Raw genomic sequence first — 13205 nt, forward strand, 5'->3', positions numbered from 1 at the left:
GCTTGAATGTGGTCAGTAGAATGTTAGTATGATTCTCCTGGAGAACAGAGTATAGAATAAGACAGGCCATAAAGACCCCAGAATTTTACCACCGGAAGAAGGCTGAGAGTCTTGCTCAGCTACGTGCACATGCTGGCTTTTTGGAAAAGTTAAATCATGGCTCAGCACATGGAAACAAGATCATGGAGAGTGGAGCTGGAAGCCATTGAAAATTTTTCCATGCTTTCAGATCTAATGGAGTAACTTCCAATATTTTCCTGCCTGGATTTCAGAATTTCATTGTATTCCTTTTGAATTGGGATGCTTGTAATAATTATTTTATGTGTACCCCACCATTATGTGTCAGGGGCATGGGTAGAAGATAACTGGCCAGGTTTCTTTCACACGTCTGTAAATCAGGAGGAAGTGCATTTGGGGAGCTGGGCTTTAGAATCTATACCCAGAGCTTCATTTACTAGCCTGGTCCAGGTTTAGATTATAAGACCCTGAAGTTTAAGAACAAGGTGGGACCTTTGGAGTGGGTGAATAAATTTTCCATGCTCTCAAGACCAGAGGATAGACCATGGTAGGCAGCTGCTGACATGGTCTCTAGTTTTACCTGCTGTTTGGTCCTCATCCCCTTATGTAGGAGCTAGATTTAGTAACTCTACTATAATAATTAGAATATGTAGCCAAAATGGACTGCTGCTGCAAGACTGTTATAAAATAAGGCTGAGATGGCTCAAACCTGTCGCCTCCATTTAGGATTGACTCTCTCTTCTTTCTCCCTCCATCACCATTCCCCCTGTGGAAAGACAAATTGCTTGTGAAGAGTTCCATGTGTTAGAGGACTTGCCAATAACCATACAAGTGAGCTTGAAACCAGATTGGCCCTCTCCAAGTTGAGACGACAGTACTGACCCGGCCAACAAGAGGCACTCAACTGCATTTCCCCCATATTCCTGACACATAGAAGCTGTAAGATATTAAATGTTTATTGCTTTAAGTTGCTAATTTTTGAGTTAATTTATAATGCAGCACTAAAAAATTGATAACAGATTTTGTTAAAAGCAATTCAAGACTATTATATACTTATCTCAGATCCTAAGATCTGTTCTAAAATACTTGATTCCTTATCCTGGATGGTTTATAAGCCAATATCCATCATTCTATCAGAGTAACTCCAAAGGTTCTGAATGAGTAGGGCTGACTAACCTGACTATGCAGAAACTTGTATCTTCTATAATAACTGCTTAAGAAAAAGAAATTATAGCAGTAATAATAAGCTGATCATTATAACTTACATTTATATGGGTTTTAGAATTTACAGAGCAATTTCACATAAATGATTTATTTTTAATCTCAGAAATAATTCTATAAATTTAGTTATTCTCATCTCAATTTTAAAGATGAAAGAGAATATAACAGGCATGGTGGCTCAAGCTTGTAATCCTAGCTCCTTGAGAGGCAGAGACCAGCAAAATTGCAGTTGAAAGCTAGCCCATGCAAAAAGTTTGCAAGACCCCATCTTGAACTGTGGCACTCACCTGTCATCCCAGTATACCAGGAAGCACAAATAGGACGATTATGGTCCAGGCCAGCATGGGCATAAAGTGGGAGTCTATCTCAAAATAGTTAAAACAAAAATGGCTGGCATGGAGATTGAAATGATAGGGCACCTTCCTACCAAGCATGAGGCCCTGAGTTCAACTCCCAATGTGGTCAAAAAAAAGATGAATAAAGTGAATAGCAGAAAAATTAGAGACAGGTCCAAACTCATTCTTTATGTAATAATAGGCAAAATAGATTTTGAATGATTGTTTTTGGCGTGTTACAAATTTAAAACAGCTCTTAAAAAATGCTTGCTTATTTAAGTTAAAATAGCTGACAATTAAATGGTCTTACTGCCTAAAAAACAAATGAGCTTGCTTCATTCACAGACCAAATCATCAATAGGCAAACACTTTATTTCACTAGTAATGCAACTCAAATTCAGAAGCATGATGCTTTGCCTTTGCCTACAAAATTCAACGTGTGTAAAGATAAGTCTGATCACATCTTTTCTCGTTTTTTGCTACTACTGTCATTCTAAAATATTCAGGGCTTCAATTCTCCTCAACTTGCAGAAGGCATTGAAAGTAATTTCCTGTAAAGAGAATGTGGCAGATTATCTCTATCACATACTTCGAAATAATATAACATTCTGTTCTCAAGTTAAAATAGACCTAAGAGAGCCTATAATTTTGTGTAGGGAGGAATTGAAAAAAAATCACCTGAACACATATCAGAACAAAATAAAAGGGTGGGGGGATGGTAGGTATTTTCTCAAACATAGCATTTTAAATATACTGTTAAGATTTTAGACTCACAGAGTCTCAGAAGACAGATAAGCAAACATTCTTATATTTAATTTATATTTCTTATACACCAAAGACTTTATTTTAATTTTTTGTGAATTTGTTAAGTGATTTTAATGACAAGGAGAAGTGTACCTTCAACTTTTTATGATAAACCTCCAAAGTCATTTTCATAAAACAAAAAGTGTTTTTCAAATCCTTTGAGGTTTATAAGTTTTCCAACTTGGAGAGGTTTACATTTATAAAGGGTTTTAGATGCCTACTGAAAATTCATTCAGTTAAGACATTTCTGCCTACATAGCACTTTTAATGGACAAATTTTTGCATTTCTCTTTGAGTATTTTACAAATAAGAATTTTGCATAAACATGACTTGCATTTTTAAGGGATCACCTGTTTCTCATTCTTCTTTACTCAAAAATCATATTTTCTTTATAACATCATAATTCTTTTCTCAGGGACAAAATCTTATGTCATAAGCAGCCATTATGATTTCAAGTGAGCAATAAGCACAGGCAGCAAATTATTTTTTGTAAAACATTTTTGTTTACAAAAGATTGCCACAGCTTTTGAAAAAATAGGCAACATTTTACACCTGTTTTTTCAGTAGATATCCAACACAATTTATATTTCTAAAGACAATATGTAATATCCAATTAAATGGATAAGAGCATCCTTTTAACATCTTGTGAAGAAGGCTTTAATTCTTAATATTCTAACAAAATCGTCCTTCCCTTTTAAAATTAAAAAGAGGAATTTCTTTAACTCTTGAGAAAACATACTCTGCTGAAAATGTATCTTCAGAAGCTTCAAAGCTTCATTTAATTGTAGTTTTGGGCATTATGACTAGATGGGTTTTCTTACACATTGTTGTAAAACACACATCAAATCATGTCAGTACCCATCTTAAAACTCTTCAATATGTCCCCCAAACCACAAAATAAAGTTTGAATTGCATATGAGCACTTTCATATTTTGGTCCTTGGACAACAAGTATAATAGTGTCTGTCTTCTTCCATGTCCTCCAATCCTCTTGCTATTCACACACTGAATTTCAGTATTTTGGCACCGTAAATGCTTATCATATTTTCAGCAGCTTTTAAAGTATTTGTAACTTGATAAATTGTTCTATCTCAGTCTCATTTTGGCCAGTTGTCAAGCATCTTCCAGAAGTTAGTGGGAATGCTACCTTTTTCCTGAAGCATAGGCAAAATATCCCTCTATCTTCTGAATTGCTGTATCTCTGTTCAACTATAATGCTTAACAAGTTGGGTTTTAATTGTTAGTATCTGTATCTGTACTCATTTCTCTCCACTAGAAAGTGAGTTCCTGGAGAAAGGTTTTACATATATATATATATATATATATATATATATATATATATATATATATATACATATATATATGTGTGTGTATGTGTGTGTTTGTATTTACTCCCTGAAAGAATGAAGAAAGACAAGAAGGGAATATAGGTTGAATGTCTGATTTCATGGTAGAAATATTTATTTTTAACTAGAAATCAAACTTGTGAACAAAACAGAAGATATTACACTATCTGACTTCAGCAAATACTACAAACTCTAGTAATCAAAGCAGCATGATACTGGAATGAAAATAGACCCATAGACCAATGGAGCAGAAAACAGAATCCAAAATACATGATTATAGACATTCATTTTTAACAAAGGCAGAAAGAACATATATTAGAGAAAAGAAAGTCTCTTCAATAAAAGGTGCTAGGAGAACTAGATATTTATATGTAGAAGAAAAAAACTAGACCCACAACTCTCTGCTATACAAAAAGCTGTGCAAACGAATCAAAGACCTTGACTTCAGACCTGAAACTATAAAAGGACTAAAAGAAAACAGAGCTTACTGTGGTGAATCACAACTGTAATTCCTAGCTACTTGGTAGAATGAGACTGGGAATATCAGAATTCTAGGACAGCAGTGGCAAAAAAAAGTTCACAAGATGCCATTGCAACAAAAAAAGCTACACATGGTGGCACATGCCTGTCATATCAGCTATGGCGGGAAGCATAAATAGGAGGATCATGGTTCAGGTCAACAAAAAGTGAGACCTCGTCTCAAAAATAGCCATAGCAAAAAGGGTTGGAGGCATAGCTCAAGCTGTAGAGCTTCTGCCTAGCAATCATGAAGCCCTGAATTCAAACTCCGGTATGGACAGAAAAGAAAAAATAGTTTTGACCATTAGTCTGGGAAAAGATTTTTTTGAAATGACCCCAAAAGCAATGATTGTAAAAAAAAAAAAAAATGAAAGTTGCTAAACAATATAGGAAGTAGTCAACCTAGTCAAGAGACAATCTACAGGATGGGGGAAAATATTTGCAAACTAGTCACTCAACAAGAGATTAATTTCTAGAATACATAAGAAATTCAAATGACTCAATAGAAAAAAGCCAGTTAAAAAAGGTAAATGACCTGAATAGAGATTTCTCAAAAGATGTACAAATGACCAAAAATCATATGAAAAGAATGCTCCACAATCCTAATCATCAGGGAAAATCAAATCAAAACTATAACAAAAGGTCATCTCAGCCAGGTTTGAATGACTATTATCAACAAGACAAACAATGACAAATGCTGAAAAGAATTCAGAAAAAGAAAAAACCCCATATACCTTTGGTGGGAATGTAAACTAGTATCACCATTATAAAGAATAGTATATTAGTTCCTCAAAAAACTATAAGGAGAGGGATCCAAAATGGTGGTTAGCATACTGAATCAGAATTCCTGAGCTCAATGACTCCAGAAACCAACTTGAGACATGGGAGCTATATTTGGGTAATTCTGACTGCTTCTAGCTAAAATAATAACCACCATCACATTAGGTGCAAATAAAATTCAAGGACTGGCCCTTAAAACAGCTTTTAATTGCACCTAACAGACTGGAAAAATCCCAGCACAGCATAGCCAGCAAAGCATATCTGCCCTGGGGAAAAAAAACCCTGACCAATTCTGTCTCTCTTTTTTTTTTTTCTTTTTTTCCTTCTCTCAATAAGCAGAAGACAGCATCAATCAGAACTGAACTCTGCAACATCCTGGACCACTGACCCATGGAAAGACTCCCTACACCCTACCACGCTGAGAAAAGTGGTAAGCCATTTCACACCACCAGTTGGTTCCAAAGCTGGTTGTGTAAACATGCAGAATGAACAGGTGAGCAACACACACCACACACAACTCTACTATCCACCACCCTGGAACATAATCCAGTGCAGCCCCTGAGCAGATTGAATCACCCCAAAACAAAACTGAAAAACATGCACAGCAAATTGCAATCTCACACTGGCAGCAGTGGAGGAGGGTGAAATGATAAACCTGCCACAGAGAATGGGGGTGGGGCAAGGAGCCAAACTCTTAGTGAACAAAGGCTGAGAGCGGAGGTGGGGCGACAAGCCAACCTCCCAAAGTGGGACCTGTGCTGGATCCCTGAATGGGTCTCGCAAGACTGAGGGCAGTACTCAAAAACAGTTGCCCCACCTTGCTGAGGAAGGGACCAACCAGACAGAGTTGCAGCTCTAGGGCAATGTAGCTGCCACCCTTTGAAAATAGCAATAGCTCTGAACACCTGCAGGAACTGGCAGTGAGTTACCTCAGGCCCAAACTGCAACCTGCCCTGTGGACAAAAAGAACCAAATACTACTCACAAGCCAGTTACCTGGTGAGACCACATCAGAGCTCCTGATGGCAATGGAAGGCCTATAAGACCAAGGAAAGCAGAAGAAAAAGAAGAAAACCCTCCAACCATTTCCACTCCAAGCTATCTGACAAGAGGAGCAGCACCCTTCACAAAAAAGCCCAGAATACCATGCAACAATACCAGATTGGTCACCAAAGGAATAACTCCAGCCTGAAATTTTTGTTGTTGCTGTACCTGGTGTATTTTTTGTGTGTGTATTATTAACTTTACCATCACAATTTTCTTATCCCTATTCTTACGCCCTTTACTTTTGCCCCTGTTCTTGTGCTACAATCCATTGTTTTTCCTCCCAACTACTTGTTCTATCCCTTCTCATCCACTCTCTCTTCATCTTCATCTCCCCCTCCTGTCCTTTCCCAATGTGTGGCCACACTACCCATCTCTACACACTCACCACCTACTGACTAGTATACTGTACTACTGACTAGTACCAACTGTGCACACCCCCAGCTCCCTGCAATCCCTGACACAAGCACCCTCCATTACAACAGCAGAAATACACCCTATCACACACAAGGGCTATAAAACCCATCAGGCACCATACCTCTTCCCACACATACCCACTCCCCTTTTCCACCCTCCCCTTTTAGTGCCACCTTTGCCAATTGCCCAAGTTTCTATCTCTAGCCTAATAACAATTACCCCTGCCCCAAGTCCCACTATTTATAGATACTATCACAAATGGGGTTTTCTATATAGTATGTAAACACCTGGTCTGGCATTGAACCTGTGAATTTGTTATTGCTAATTTGTACCACCAGGCCAAGGGCAGAAAGAGCACATCAACCTAGCCAATAAACAAATCACTCACAACAAAAAAATTAAATCAAGGGTAAGAAAACAGTCAATTAAAACCACCAACCAGCCTATCAAGAACACAGTTGCATAGCACCAAGTGGAGCAGTGGGAAGAAGAAGAGATGGAAACCACACTCCACCAAAAAAAAAAAAAAAAAAAAAAAATTCAATAGAAGATTTGGTAGGAAATGAAGGAAATGGATAACAAGTTCCTGAAGTTCCTGACCCCAACAAAAAATTATAAATGTCACTAATGAGCCCAGTGATGCCCACAAAAATAATCCCTCAAATCATGGAAGAAATTACTGAGAAACTCATGTAGAAGATACTAGACAAGTTAAGAAAGAACAAGATGCACTCAAGATTTGAAGACAGCAAAAATAAAGAACATAAGAAGACCCAGAAACAAATAAATGAACTCAGAGAAGACCTCAATAAAAACTAAAGTGAAACAAAGGAACTATAAAAAAAAGAGAGAACTAAAGAAGACAACACAAAATATAAAAGAGGAATTGAGCAAAGATATGGAAAACCTCAGAAAAAAGAATGAAACAAAAATCCTACAAATAAAAATTCCCTTTAGTCAAACAAAAAACACAGTGGAAGGCCACTCCAGAAACTTGAACAAGTGGAAGACAGAATCTCAGAGCTTGAAGATAAAATAAAAATTAAAGAAAATACAGTTGTTTGACTAAGAATTCAAAAGTCAAACAATTCAAAAGATGTGAAAGAAATATGCAGGAATTCAGTGAATCCTTCAAAAAACCAAACCTGAGAATCATGGCAATCAAAAGGGAAAAGAGGTGCAAGCCAAAGGGATACATAATATATTCAATGAAATAATAACGGAAAAATTCCCAAATCTAGAGAAAGTTTTGCCCATTAAGGTACAGGAAGCCTCCAGGACACCAAACAGACTTGACCAAAATGAAACTTCTCCACAGAATTGTATCATTGAAACAGTAAGCACAGAGAAAGAATATTGAAGGCTGTAAGAGAGAAAAACAAAAAACATATAAAGGTAAACCCATCAAAATAACAGCAAATCTCTTAATAGAAACCTTAAAACCTAGAATGACATGGAGTGAGGTATTTTGGACACTAAATGTAAATGATTTCAGCCCTAGGATACTCTACCCAGCAAAATTGTCATTCAAAATTAATGGAGGAATAAAAGTCTTTCTGGATAAATAGAAACTAAAACAATATATGACCACCAAGTGACCACAACAGAAGATTCTACAAGGAATTCTGAAGACAGAAAATGAAAGCAAACAAAACCATAAAAGGATGGGAAGTATTAAACTGCAGGAGAAGAAAAGACAAGTAATCAGAAAGTAGCATTGATTTGGCTACAAACAATCAAATACATAAACAACAAAAGCAACTAATATTAACACTGAATGTCAATGGACTCAACTTCCTCATCAAAAGACACCGTCTGGCAAACTGGACTAAAAAGGAAGATCCAACAATCTGTTGTTTACAAGAGACCCACTTTGTTGACAGAAATAAACAGTGGAAAAAGATTTACCAAGCTACTTGCCCCCTAAAACAGGCAAGAGTTGCAATACTTATGCCAGACAAAGTATTAGTCAAATGAGATACATTAGTCAAATGAGATAAAGAAAGACACTTCACACTAACTAATAAAAAGGGCAATACATCAAAAGGAAATAACAATTATCAACTTACATGTACCCAATGTCTATGCACCCAATTTCATCAAACATACATTAAAGGACTTAAAAGCACATATAGACTCCAACACATTGGTAGTGAGAGACTTTAAAACCCCTCTAGCACCAATACATAGGTCATCCAGACAAAATGTCAACAATGAAATCCTAGACTTAAATGACACCATAGATCAAATGGACTTAACTGATATCTACAGAATATTGCATCTGGCAACAGCACAATATATATTCCTCTCAGCAGCCCTTAGAATGTTCTCCAAAACAGATCATACCTTAGAGCACAAAGCAAGCCTCAGCAAATATAAGAAAATAGAAATAATCCCCTGTATTCTATATGATCACAATGCAATATAACTAGAACTCAACAACAAAAGGAACAGCAGAAAATATGCAAACAAGTGGAGACTGAATAACACATTGCTCAATTTTCAGTGGGTCATATAAGAAATAAGAGAGAAAATCAAAACTTTCCTGAAATTTAATGAAAATGAAAACACAACCTATCAGAAACTACAGGACACAAAAGGCAATCCTAAGAGGAAAGTTTATAGCCATCAGTGCATATATTAAAAGGACAAGAAGATCTCAAATAAGTAACCTAATGCTATACCTCAAACATCTAGAAAAACAAGAACAAGAGGAACCTAAAGCAAGCACAAGGAGAGAAAAAATATAAATGAGGTTCTAAAATTAATGAAATAGAGACCAAAACACATAAAAGGAATGAACAAAATAAAAAGCTGGTTCTTTGAAAAAATAAACAAGATTGACAAACCCCTGGCAAATCTGACTAAAATGAGGAGGGAAATGACCCAAATTAGTAAAATCAGAAACAAAAAAGGTGAGATAACAAGAAACACCAAGGAAATCCTGGGACTCATCAGAAACTACTTGGAGAACCTATATTCCAATAAATTTGAAAATCTTGAAGAAATGGACCAATTTCTAGATACTTATGACCATCCAAAATTGAACCAAGAAGATATTAACCACCTAAACAGATCTATATCATGTAATGAAATTGAAGCAGCAATAAAGAGTCTCCAAAAAGAGAAAAGTCCAGGACCTGACAGATTCTCTGCTGTGTTCTACTGACTTTTAAAGAACTAATATCAACAATCCTTAAACCTTTCCAAAAATATAAAGGGAAGGAACACTGCCTAGCTCATTCTATTAAGCCAGTATAAAACTCATCCTAAAACCAAACAAGAACACATCGAAAAAGGAGACCTACAGGCCAATCTCCTGAATAAACACTGAGCAAAAATCCTCAATAAAATAATGGCAAATCAAATCCAACAACACATCAGAAAGATCATTCACCATGGCCAAGTTGGCTTCATCCCAGGGATGCAGGGATGGTTCAACATATGCAAATCAATAAATGTAATACAACACATTAATATTATTAAAGATAAAAACAACTTGATCATCTCAATAGACGTGGGAAAAGACTTTGATAAGATTCAACACCATTTCAGGATAAAAGCTCTAACAAACTAGGAACAGAAGGAATGTACTTTAACACTATAAAGGCTGCATATGACAAACCTATAGCCAAAATCATACTTCATGGGGAAAAACTGAAACCATGTCCCCTAAAGTCAGGAATGAGACAAGGGTGCCCATTCTCTCCACTCCTTTTCAACATAGTCCTGGAATTCCTAGCCAGAGCAATAAGTCAAGAAGAAGAAATAAAAGAATACATATAGGTAAAGAAGAAACTATCCCTATTTGCAGATGACACAATCTTATACCTTAAAGACCCAAAAAACCCCACCTGAAAACTCCTAGACACCAGATGTAGCTTCAGCAAAGTAGCAGGATACAAAATCAACTTGCAAAAATCAGTTGACTTTCTATACACCAACAATGAGCAAATTGCAAAATAACATAGGAAAACAATTCCATTTACAATAGCTTCAAAAAAATCAAATATCTAGGAATAAACTTAGCAAAGGTTGTAAATGACCTCTACTAGGAGAATTACAACCATTGAAGAAAGAGATCAAAGAAGACTACATAAGGTGGAAAGATCTCCCATGCTCATGGATTGGCAGAATTAATATCATAAAAATGCCATATTATCAAAAGCAATCTATATGTTCAATGCAATTCCCATGATATTCCCAATGACATTCATCACAGAGAGTGAAAAATCATCCTTAAAGTTCATCTGAAAGTACAAAAGACTCCACAAAGCCAAGGCAACACTGAGCAAAAGAGCTATGTGGAGATATCAAAATACTGAACTTCAAACTGTACTAGAGATCCGTAGCAATAAAAACAGCATGGTACTGGCACAAAAACAGATATGAAGACCAATGGAACAGAATACAGGACCCAGATATGAATCCATTCAGATATGCCCACCTCATTTCTGAAAAACTTGCCAAAAACATACCGTGGAGAAATGACAGCCTCTTCAACAAATATTATTGGGAAAAGTGGTTATCTACCTGCGAAAAATTGAAACTAGAACCATGCCTGTCACTCTGTGCTAGTATAAACTTAAAGTGGATTAAGGACCTCAATATCAGACCAGAAACCTTGAGGTTACTAGGGGAAGGAGCAGGAAATAAACTGGAAGCAATATGTACAGGAAAGGACATCCTCAGTAGAATTCAAGCAGCTCAGCAACTAAGAGAAAGGATAGACAAATGGGACTACTTGAAATTAAAAAGCTTCTGTATAACATAAGAAATGGTCTCTAAATTGAAGAGACCACCCACAGAATGGGAGAAGATCTTTGCTAGCTGTATATCAGACAAGGGACTGATAATCAGAATATACAGGGAGCTCAAAAAACTAAACTCCCCAAAGATCAGTGAGCCAATAAAGAAGTGGGAAACTGAACTAAACAGAACTTTTCCAAAGGAAGAAGTCCAAATGGCCAAAAACACATGAAAAAATGCTCACTATCTCTAGCCATAAAGGAAATGCAAATCAAAACCACACTGAAATTCCACCTCACTCCTGTTAGAATAGCCAGCATCAAGAACACCAACAACAACAAATGTTGGGTAAGGATGAGGGGAAAAAGGAACCCTCATACACTGTTACTGGGAATATAAAGTAGTACAACCACTATGGAAAACAATATGGAGGCTGCTTAAAAATCTAAACATAGATCTGCTGTATGATCCACCAATACCACTCCTGGGGATATACCCAAAGGAATGCAAGTCAGGTTACTTCAGAGGCACCTGCACACCCATGTTTATTTCAGTGTTATTCACAATAGCCAAGTTATGGAAACAGTAAAGATGTCCCACTACTAACGAATAGATTAAGAAAATGTGGTGCTTAAACACAATGGAATTTTACTCAATCATGAAGAAGAATGATATGTTATCATTCACAAATAAATGGATGGAACTGGAGAACATCATCTTAAACAAAATTATCCAAGCTCAGAAAGCCAAAAATCGTATGTTCTCCCTCATATGACTCTTAAGGATAGACCCAAAGGAATGTGACACAGGTTACTCCAGAGGCACCTGCACACCCATGTTTATTGCAGAATTATTCACAATAGCCAAGCTATGGAAACAGCTAAGATGCCCCCCTACCAAAGAATGGATTAAGAAAATATGGTATTTATATACAATGTAATGTTATTCAGCCACAAAGAAGAATGAAATTTTGTCATTTGCATGTAAATAGATGGAACTGGAAAACATAACCTTCAGCAATGTTAGCCAGGTTTAGAAGGCCAAAAGTTGCATGTTCTTCCTCATATGTGGATTACAGACCTAAAACAAATGCAGAAATATTATTGGACATGGGTCACACACTAAGGGGAGGCCATGCATGGGAGGAATAGGGAAAGAGAAGGAAACCTAAAGCTTGGACATGATTGACATGCTCACTGTACAGAAGCATTATAGTAATCTTAAACTGGCTGAAGCCACAATGAGAATGGGACTAGAAAGTAGTGAAGAGGTCTGGTAGAGATGAACCAATATGGGCTGTAATACAGATATGCATGTAAACAACACTAGGAATCTCTCTGTATAGCTATCTTTATCTCAAGCTAGCAAAAACACTATGTTTTTCTTATTATCTCTTATGTTTGATCTTCAACAAAGTCAGAGAATGAGAAAACAGAACAGGTTCTCCCCAGAAGTGGGGGAGGGGGTTGGCCCAAATACTGTATATACATGTAAGTAATGTAAAAACAATAAAACAAAAACAGTAAGGAGATCTAGCATATAATCTAGAACCTCCAATACTGGGTATATAGCCAAAGCAATTGAAACCAGTCTATAAAAGAGGCATTCCTATGTTTATTGCAACACTATTCACAATAATCAAGATGTGAAATGAGAGAGAAAAAAAATGGCAGCTAAGGTGGGGAATCAGAGCTCCTCACCTTCTGAATTCAGAATCCTCCTAGAGACACTGGAGCCACACTTGGCTAATTCTGATTGCTCCTAACCGAAATAATAACCACCATCACAGTAGGTGCAGATAAAATTCAAAGACTGACCCTTAAATCAGCCTTTAATTGCACCTAACAGCCATGAAAGTCCCACTTGGAATTGCCAGCAAGGCTTGTCTGGCTTGGGCCCTGGGAAAAAAGCCTCCAGCTGTTCCTCTTTTCTTTTCTTTTCATTCTTCTCCCAACAAATAGAAGACAGAGCATC

General features: G+C 36.7%; 1 long non-coding RNA gene across 1 annotated transcript in view; it reads right to left on the reverse strand.

The window, feature by feature from the left end:
• Positions 1 to 617: 617 nt before the first annotated feature.
• Positions 618 to 13205, reverse strand: part of LOC141411453 (uncharacterized) — an 89672-nt gene continuing 77084 nt past the window's right edge. Inside the window, exon 4 of the long non-coding RNA XR_012436211.1 lies at positions 618 to 784. This is a non-coding gene — a long non-coding RNA (uncharacterized lncRNA). The remainder of the gene's footprint in view (positions 785 to 13205) is intronic.

Source organism: Castor canadensis, chromosome 10 (genome assembly GCF_047511655.1).
Source record: "Castor canadensis chromosome 10, mCasCan1.hap1v2, whole genome shotgun sequence".
Taxonomy (NCBI): domain Eukaryota; kingdom Metazoa; phylum Chordata; class Mammalia; order Rodentia; family Castoridae; genus Castor; species Castor canadensis.